Here is a 10818-nt window from a genome sequence, read left to right on the forward strand (position 1 = left end):
CTTGCTCCTTGTGAGTAGTGGGCACTCTAGCGACTGTGACCTTGGTCTACGGCTTCCTTCCTCCATTTGCAAGGGCTTGGCTCCTCTGGTAAGTGAGCTCTCCTTAAACCCTCGTCCTTGTTTTCAATTTCTTTTTATGGTTCTATTTCTTGGATTCTTATGGCCTTGTTTGGTGGCCACTGCAGGTGAATGACTGGGCTCACCGGCCATTGGTCTCTTGCCCTGACACCTATGCTCTTGTATCGGGTAGGGTCGTGTCTTGTCATTTCTCTGTATGTCTGTTTCAAAGTGTTTGTTGTTTGTAGTATTTACTTGGTCTATTGTTGAGGGTTGTGGCTTTGGCCTCACTGTTTCATGGTTCTGTGTATTTATGCCTCCGGGCTATTAACTTATGAAATTGTAATTATGTCGGCTCTATGGTTAACTTATGAACTCGTAGTTATATTCGACACTATTATGGATGACCTCTATTTCATTGTTCGGTCTTGTAGCTTGTCTGTGACTTTATATTTGTATCTTGGACTGTAAATATTTTTTGATATCTATATATACATAGAGATTTTGAAAAGAAAATAGTAAATGTGAATGATACAAGTTTGTTGGTACTTGTAGATGCTTGTTTCTTTCTTTGTTGGTAATTGTACTTGACTCTTCTGCAAACCCTCTCTGTTGATTTATGGAACTCGACCACATTTTCTTCTTGCCTCTGTGATAATTTCTCGCTCTCTGTCACTGTTATGAAATGGGTAGATGAACTTAATTAATTAAGTTTGGAGGAAAAAAAAAAAGAAATAACTTTAGGCTGCAATATATGGACTCAGATTTTCTTGCTTCTCAAAATGATTGCGTGCTTCTTTTTATTCAATACTATGATGGATCATTACAGTGGCTTTTTCCTTCCTTCTTAAAGATCACTATACAGTTATTTAAACTGTCAATAGTTACATTTTAGTTATTCATTGATAACTATTCATCTTTGTCTGTATTCTAAAGTTAATTTGAAACAATAAATTAAAAATAAAAAGAACAGTAAATAAAAATAAACAGTGGGCTGGGACAACCTTAAACTTAGTGTAAAGTCCTAAATGTTGTTAACTAGAAATTTAAATGGAACTTAAAAAAAACTAACTGAAACTCCTTCCGGTCTGCAAAGACAAATACTCTAGCCATGACCTCCCTTAGCTGGATGCTCCTGCATCATGTATGCCTCTACACCCCTCCATAGTGTGCCTTTGTATGCAAGGAATTTTTCTGCCTCTCTTTTTGAATCTTTGGTAGTTCAACAATCATTTACTAGAATAAAAAATATTTTTGATTAAGATATTTTTTTTATGCTCAACCATCATCGAAGGCTTGGGAGCCTTTACAAATTCTTGTTGAATTTGTGTATAATACAAATTCCAAACAGTCGACATACATTCATGTCAATGCTATCTTCAATTGCATTGAGGTTCCATTTAATTTGGGTCTAATTTTTTCTCCATTACTATTGTTTTCTTCATAATTTAGGGATTTCATTGGGCTCAATACTCTTATGACTTTCTATGGCGAATATTATTTGATTAGTCTAGTCCTTATTTGCATGTTGATGTAATAATCCATGATCATGGCCATTTATGTTTGGCACACCATGAAGCATTGAAAGGAAATGCATGGATCAGATGGGTCGAATTTCACAAACCAATGGGCCTTAAATGGCCACATGTTTATCCAAGTATTTAATGTGGATTCCGTGTGACCTATCTATCTACAACCTATTCATGATGGTTGGTGATTTCAATTTGTAAGTTGGATGTAAGAAGACATCACTGACAAACCCATCCACTTGAGTAGCATCAACGGAAACAACACAGATGTGACTAATAGCAAGACAAGGATCCCCATTTAAAACCAATAGAAGCATCAACATTTTGAAGCCCCAATCTGGTTCTTTATGACTTTAGATTTATGCATGGTATGGACTTAGGGGCAACAAGCCAAGGTCAAGAGCGAAGATGAGAATTTGAAATTTAAAGACAAGAGTTGAGGTTGAGACCTTCACTTCTATTTCTTAGTAGCAAACCAACACCAAGGTTCAAGGTTAAATTCTCATCCTAACTATGCTCATTTATATTTTTGTCCTTAAATAATTGCTTTGCTTACACGTAAGTTGTTTCGTTTTCATTTGAATTAATAGTTTCATACCTCTATTTGAATTAAAATAGTGACCCATGAAAATGTCATGATACATAATGATGCTCTATTCCGTTGTATCCCAATAGTTATCATTTTTTTATATATCAGCAGTTTATTGTTCGTGAGAACTCTATTAAAAACACTAATTAAAACTTACTTTGCAAGAATAGACAACTCAAAAACTCCCACATTACATCCTTTGTATCACGTGTGAATTCACATTTACCCTCCCTAAAAACCCTTTAGAAAATTCATTTTTCTCAACAAAAAAATAAAATAAAAATAATCCTCCCATATTTGAATGAATAGAATATGAATGAATAGTGTAAGGGGAATGCTAGCTATTCCTTATCAGCCTGATGTAACTTGTCTGAATCTTCTTCGGTAAAATTCAAAGGAAAGACAAATGTGGCTAGCCACATGGCCATTTGCTCTATTTCCAGTAGAAATTCTAGTAATGTGGAATTTGTACGATACAAGTAAATTTCTTTTTCGCGGAAGAGACGTGGAGGGCAATTTCATTTGTGGATCGACTTCGGTATGTCGGGATTTCCGGTAAAATTACACTGACCACAGTCATGAACAGTGAGCATCTATTAATTAAAAAAAAAATAAAAAATCAGGATGTCTTAAAAATAGGTAATAATTCACGAAGTGTTAAAAATAGGTGATAATTTACCAAATGTTTGATGATGTAATGTAGAATCTAAAACAAAATGGAGTTGTTTTGGAATTTTTGGTTACAATATGGGGAGATAATTTTTGGTAAAATTGTGATTTTATTTCATTTAAAATGTGTTTTTGATTGTATATATGATTTCATTACTCTGAAAAATGGATAACACTTAATTTGTAGAGAGTTCACAAGGGAAGAAAGTTTAATCATTATCTTTAATTTTAGAAATCTTGGAGAACCTTACTAGTTCTTAATATGCAAATAGTAAAATATTTTGAAATTCCAAGATAGTAAAATATTAAAATAGTAAAATATTTTCAAATTTCTAGAGTTTGTCCTCTCAATCTCGCGCAGCCTTGGAATTCCAAGATGAGGGTGTGTGTTAAATCAGTGTTCATTTTTTCTTAAGTGTTGTTTCATTTAAATTTTACTTGGATGTTAATGTCCAGTTCATCATCAACAGTAGGGTAAAAAGATTGATAATTTTTTATCAAGGTAATTATGAGAAGTGTGTAGGTATTAAATTAAATATCTATATTATAATTATTAAAATAAAAAAAATCAAAATTAATTAAATCAAAATTTTATTTTAAATTATTATTGTTATTAATTATAAAAAGAATTAATATATGAATTAAATAGATATATATTTTAAAAAATATTAATAATATTTTTAAATATGGAGATTCACTTTAATTAAGTATGGAAAATTTTAACTTGTTAATAGATTTGGTTACAATACTATAGGTTAATATTATGACTTATCAATATCACATGCCCACTATAATACATGTTGATATGACATTTTTTTAATTAATTAATTTAAGATAATTTGATTAAAAATGATAACTAATTTAGAAGTAAATCTTAAATATTGATCTATTAATATACTATGAATATTTTGACATCTTCTAAAAAGATTAAACATTTATCATCTCCCTACTATTTAGTAATAATTAAATTAAAATCTTAAAAAATCTATTCTAAAATAAACACATCTATCAACTTAATTAAAATCTATATCTCATAAATAGTAAAAGACACATCCCATTAATGATAGCAGAGAAATCCTCATGAGTAAACTGTAAATCCATTTTTCCCTCATTATATCATCTATCAATTAAAAAAAATGCAACCAACATTGATAACCTTTCTTAAAAACATAAAACATTATCTATAACTTATAAAAATAAAATAAAAATTATATATAGAACAAATCTTGCTCTCAACTATTTGAGCTATTAATCCAGGATTAGAAATCAACCAAACCATCGTTGCATATGTAAGTAAGAAAATAAATTGATTAAATACTAGTAATTCTACTAACGACATAAAACAATTAATTAAAAAATAAATAAACAATTGTTTGTAATGTAAATAGTATATATGTGATTCTAATTAAGATTTATTAAAGTAAGAGGCGGTAGGAGGGGAGGAGTTATAATTAATTCCAAAGGAAAATAGTCATTAAGTATTCTTGGGAGCTTGGCAAGAAGACTAATAACCAAGTGGAATCACGTGGTCTATTATTAGGCATAATATTAGCTAAAGATATGGGAATCCTCGATATTGTAATCTTGGGAGGCTCTCTATCTACTATACAACTTATGAACTACTCATCTCTTAAAGAGAACCACTTCAAGTTCCTTCTTCAAAGAATTGAATGTGCTCTTGAACACTTTCTCTCAATTTTATTTTTTCATATTCTTATAGGACAAAATATAGAAGCAGAACATCAAGCTAATCTAGTTTTCCTTCTCAATGTGAGTAAGATAGAAATGAATGGCTCCTTAGGCTGAAAAAATATACTTTAGGCACAAGGATGATGCATTGCAATCTTACAGCAATGTTGACACATCTCAATCATGGTTCTATTATAATGGAAAACATAAGGTCTGACAATAATATGAAAGGATATTTTATTATGGCTGTCAGGGCACCAACTAAGAGCATGGACCATGCATGGGAGGCTATCCTATTAAATATGCATGCCCAAATCTTTGCATTCAGATGGAATCATCTACCCCAATCTAACCCAACACTTTGCTCTGTGATGAATTCAAGGAAGTTGGGCATCATGAAAATTAATGGTGATACGATGGTCTCTCTTTGTCAGGCCTTAAGCTTCCACATTAAATCCATGGTCTACGTCTAGCTTCCTCATAGTTATGTCATGGTGAAATTATAGTTGTTGTTTCTTCCTAATCACTCCCAAGAGCATCTTGCGCCAATCAATTATGGAAAATTGCTTGGTTCAATACTCTTAGTGACAATGGGTTTTGTAATTGGTTCTTTGTTATAGTAATCTCTATATGTGACAGTGGGTCCTGTAATTGGCTGTCCCATCCTTGTGACAATGTAAAATTTGAGCAATATCCTCTCAATGACTCGTGAAGTCTCTCAGTATGTGCAAATAAGTGGTAGTTCTCAGGTTCATGGCTTACTTAGTAGCCTAGTAGTTGAATACTATGGGAAACTCATCTAGAAACTTAGGTTTATTTACCTGAACTATATTATTACCTAGTTTCTTTTGTTCCCCAAGCCAAAATACTTAGTTCCCTTGGTAATTTTCCACCCTTGGTTGACTATTATCTCTCTTTGGAATCTCACTTGCCCCTACCTTACTTAATTTGGTTAGTCCTCAACCCTTTGAATCCTCTTGTAAGCCCTAAAGTTAAGCTGACCTCCCATGATGTCACCCCTCCTATCAGTTTAATTATTCTTTGCTTAGTGCCCACTAAAATTCATGTACTCCCTTTGATAGCTTTATCATCCTCCATCTAAATTCCCCAAGCTCGGCTTTCTCTATCAGCTAGACTCCCCCTTCCACATCATCAATCATGCTGACTGGGAAAGGAAATTCAACTATCATTGGAGGAATTAGTTCTTGTAAATAATATAGTTAACAAATAGAATCCCTTTAGCTGGAGAATATGGACATCAATTGGAAAATTCATGAATGTATGAATTCTCTCATCTTTCTCATTAAGTAAATTCAGTCCTTGAAGGACAAACTATCCTATCAAGAAGACAAAATAGATGCACTTCGGTCATAGATTGAGGACCTGAAGCAATTGCCTCAAGCAATAGATAACCAAAGCATCATGAACACTGCTCCAAGCCCTACCAAAGAAAATTTGAAAATATATCTTAACAAGCCTCTAGATGAGTCTTTCTTTATCCTTTATTAATGGTTTCTTACTGTAAATGTGTTAATGTGTCCTTCTGCTTGGACAATTTTGTAAGGTCTATGAATGTAAATTTGTTGTAGTAGTCCATTGCCAACATAGTCTTTTTGGTGCACTAGATAATGCCTCCTTGGATGATCCTATGAAAGAAGATGCAATGTACTAAATCTAACGGGTATTTGTTTTGTCTAGGTGCAGATTTTAATACAATCTCTACTCATTTTTATTTAAAAAGAAAAAAAAATCTATTAAAATAGAATATGCTTTATCTCTATTAATTTTTTTAAATTTTATTTTTATATTTCAAAAACATTAACAAAAGAATTCTCACATTTTTATAAAAAATATTTTGTTAGTTTGATCCATAAGGCATTTAACCTTTGAATCTCATAGTTTACATAATAATTCATAAGGAAACAATAACCACTTAAGCTACCCCAGTTGGCCGAAAATTTTTACAACTATAATTTTGATGAAGTAATATATATTAGACTTAATTATTTTATTTTTTTTTTCCAAAGAATTGTCCAATACTTAGATCTCCGTGGTCTATTAACAAAATCCAAGATGGTATAGTCTTTCCAAATAATTCTCTAATATTTTTCTTCTTCCATTGATCCTGATGCCAAGAGGAAATATAGAAGCCCACATCAAATGAATGCCCCATAAAGGGCATTCATGACACAAGCACCCCCACCTCCCTTAATGAGAGCCCAAAAAAGACAATAATTTTCCTACTTTTGTGAATTGGAAAGGATGGTTGCAACTTCACATCACCACTTAATCCTTTTGTTTTTTCCAGTAGAGCATACTATGATACATAGAGAGAAGTTATGTCTGGATAACAAAACAATTCCTTGGGTCAGGATATACTGTTGATTTTGGCATTATGTTAAACCTAAAGTTCAATCAAATTTCAAAGTCACTCACAATATTTAAGTTGCAGTATCAGTGGAAATATTCAACCAAGTTTTTATATATAATAAAAACTAATCAATTTTCTATAAAATTATATATTATAATAATTTAGTTACAAGTAATACGAAATTGCAACAACAACAAGGATATGATTGGTCATTAAGAGTTTTATAATCCATAACAAATATTTTGGCAACTTTTTAAACAATTTAGGGAATAGATTAGACATTTTTTATTTTCTCAGGTCCTTAGAGGTTGCAATTCCCTTTCCAAGGGGTTGCCATGATCAATCTGTCTACCAATGCAAGAGGGTTAGAGGTGCCCACAAAAAAAGATAGTCCTCAAAATGCTCATTTCTTGCTACAAACCTGATTTAATTTTAATTTAGGAGACTATGTTTTCTGGATAAGGCGAGGTAAGTTCTCGAGACTTTGTGAAGACGTATCTAGGGGTTCCTCAAACCATAAATAAAATTTCCACTTAATTTCACAACATAAAAAAATATCATATTTCAACTCAATATTGTTCTTTTTACAATAGCATATAAAATAATTAGAGTAAAGATAGTTTCAATGTGTTGTTCTAGACTTATTGATGCATATGAATCTTTGGTTTCGCCATAAGTTACCACCTTTCTTGAATCAATTGCATAAATACTTTAGTATGTAATACAATCTAGGCCAATTTAACTCATAATATAAAGTGGTATAATGTTGTTTGCTGCACCACTGTTGATTAAACAATTTTACAATATAATTTCCAGTGTTTCAAAAGATATATAAAAGGGAGGTACTTTACCTCAATACTTGATAGAAGTAGTAGGAAATGTTTGTTGAGGATTGATGAAAACTACTTCTACTATCATAGTCGATGAGTCTTCACTCTTGAGGGCTTTGATGAAATTCTCTTTGTTGAGGAATCATCACCATCTCAGAAATGGAAATGTAATATGAAGCTTATGCAAGTCCTCTATGAAATTATAATTCATCTTCATGAGATTGAATATGTCAATACTTTTGTTCTACTATAGTATAGATTTCTCTTATTGCATATTCTTTTGAGTTGAAGTATCGCCTTGATCTCAAGTGGTGGCTTGACTAATTCTCAAGCAACATTCATGGGGATTATGGATTATATCCTATTGTTGCTCACAAAATCTTTTTTGGTTGTATATTTGGATGAAATCCTCATGTCTAATAGAACTTGGGATTAACATTTGTAGCGCATTTAGTAGGTCATTATCACTCTACGACAACACAACTTGTATACCAATCTAGAGAAATTCTCATTTGGCATGTAGGGAATTCAATATTTGGGACACATTGTGAATGAATATGGGGTGCATGTGGACTAATGCTTAAGCAACATTCATGGGGATTATGGATTGTATCCTATTACTGCTCACAAAATCTTTTGTGGTTGTATATTTGGATGACATCCTCATGTTTAATAGAACTTGGGAAGAACATTTGTAGCACATTTAGTAGGTCATGAGCACCCCACGACAACATAAGTTGTATGCCAATATGGAGAAATTCTCATTTGGCATGTAGGGAATTCAATATTTGGGATACATTATGGATGAATATGGGGTGCATGTGGACTTACCCAAGATCCAAGTCATTTGAGATTGGTTAGCCCTAACAACCTTGACAATGCTCCATAGCTTCTTGGGCCTTGTTAAGTTCTATCAAAGATTCATGTTGAGATTTTCTTATATCGCTTGACCTTTCAGTAAAGAGAACAAGGTTGGAGCTAAAGAAAAGTTTTCCTGGTCTAAATGACAATAAAAAATGTTCATGGATTTAAAAAATATAATTGCTCTACACTAGTCGTCACCCTGCAAGAGATACAATAGCCATATGAGATCGAGATAGATGCCTAAAACTATGCAATTGGTGCACTCTTCACTCAGTAAGGACATTTGCTGGCCTCTCATAGTGAAATGTTCTTTGATACTATCCAAAGGTATCCTAGCTATGAAAAGGAGATGTAAGCATGCCAACATTGGAAGGATTATATTATGCGGAAGGAGATGATCATCGAAATTGATCACATGTCTCTACAATTAATGTAGACACAAAGAAAGTTATAAAATAAGCACCATAAAAAGTGGCTCACATACCTACAACAATTCCACTTAAACATCAAGTACAAGAAATGCAACACCAACCATGTTTCGAACTGTCTCATTTAACCCAAACTAACCACAATTATTAACTCTTGTGAGCATGAGATGTCTAGGTGATTATAATTATACAATGGTGACCCTGACTTTGATGCTACATGCTATACATTGATCGCAAATAAAAAAATTATAATACTCTACCTCTAGGATACACTCTTATGCTACTTGTGCCACCTTTGTATTCCTTCAAGTGAGCGTGCCAAGATAATTTGGGAAGAACATTACAATCAAGTTGCAAGGAACTTCGGTGTGGAGAAGATAGTAGTAATATTTCAAAAGTATTTCTATTGGCCAAAACTTCAACAATATCTCCATGATATTTCCACTGCTAAATTACCAATTAGGAATAAAGGGTTGTAAACTCCTCTACATACTCCATACAAGCCTTGGGAGTCACTTTCTATGGATTGTATGTCAAGTTTACCCTCCACTAGGAATGATAATAATTATGTGTTTGTGGTTGTTGATTGGTTCTCTAAGATGGTCATTCTTGCACGTTTAAGAAGAGTATCACAACTGAAGCCATTGCGAAACCCTTCTTTGAGCATGTTTAGGTAAATTTGAGGCTACGTTGAACCATTATTTCATATACAGATTATTCAGTGTCTTTTGGTCCAATCTATTGTCTCTAATAAATACCAAATTGACCAAATCTACTAGCTTTCATCTCGAAACAGATAAACAAATAAAAACAATCACATAATAATTATGTATATCTTACACATGTACAAAAAAAACATGCACATGTATCATGAAAACCTTCCAGATATTTAACATTACCCTAACATGGAATACAACTATTCCATATATTCAACATGGCTATAAAATAGAATGAACACTTTCTATATGTTTAACATAACTATAATGTTCTACTGCAAAGATACACAAAATAATATTTGGATAGAGTGTCGATCTTCCTTGAATTGATACATTGATTGTTACTTAATCATTCATGATATATTTTTGCAGATATCTCATTTCCGTAATAACACATCAGCTTTGATTGTTTTTTTTTACTATTTCCCTTCCAGTTGCATTCTACGCCTGTTTCCCTGATGTAACTTGTCTGACTCTTTGGTAATATTCAAAAGAAAGTCAGATGTGGGTGTCCATCACTATATTACGAACAATATTTGACAAACAATATTTAACATCATGTTGGTACTAGCCATTGGATATATATATATAAACTTCAGAAAACCATCGAAGTCGGGGGTGTTAAGAACTCTATTACAAACTATGACCACCATCATGATCAGTGAGCGTAGGAAAATAAAAAATTACAATGACAACTTGTGAACAGTGAACACGTATTATCAAAAATAAAAATTATAACAAACAAAAGCCCTTTCTAACTCTCACCCAGCTTTGGAATTCGAACCTCACCCTGTCTATTAAACGAGTGTTCAATTTCTTTAAGTGCTGTTTTATTTACATTTTAATTGAATATTTTCAAGTGCTGTTTGATTTACATTTTACTTGAATATTAGTATTTTTTTGGGAGGGTACGTAAGTAAATTCATTAAATAATTCAAGATCTAAAAATGTAAAATGCACAGCTCATCAGTCATGGCAGGGTAATAAAATTTACTAATAAATCTTTATCAAGTTAACTATGAATTAAAATCTACATCTCATCCATGGTAAGCAACAAATCCTCGTCAAGTAAACTG

The sequence above is a fragment of the Pinus tabuliformis genome, chromosome 1_1 (genome assembly GCF_031772625.1).
Source record: "Pinus tabuliformis cultivar Carrire ecotype Pingquan chromosome 1_1, CPIR1, whole genome shotgun sequence".
Classification (NCBI taxonomy): domain Eukaryota; kingdom Viridiplantae; phylum Streptophyta; class Pinopsida; order Pinales; family Pinaceae; genus Pinus; species Pinus tabuliformis.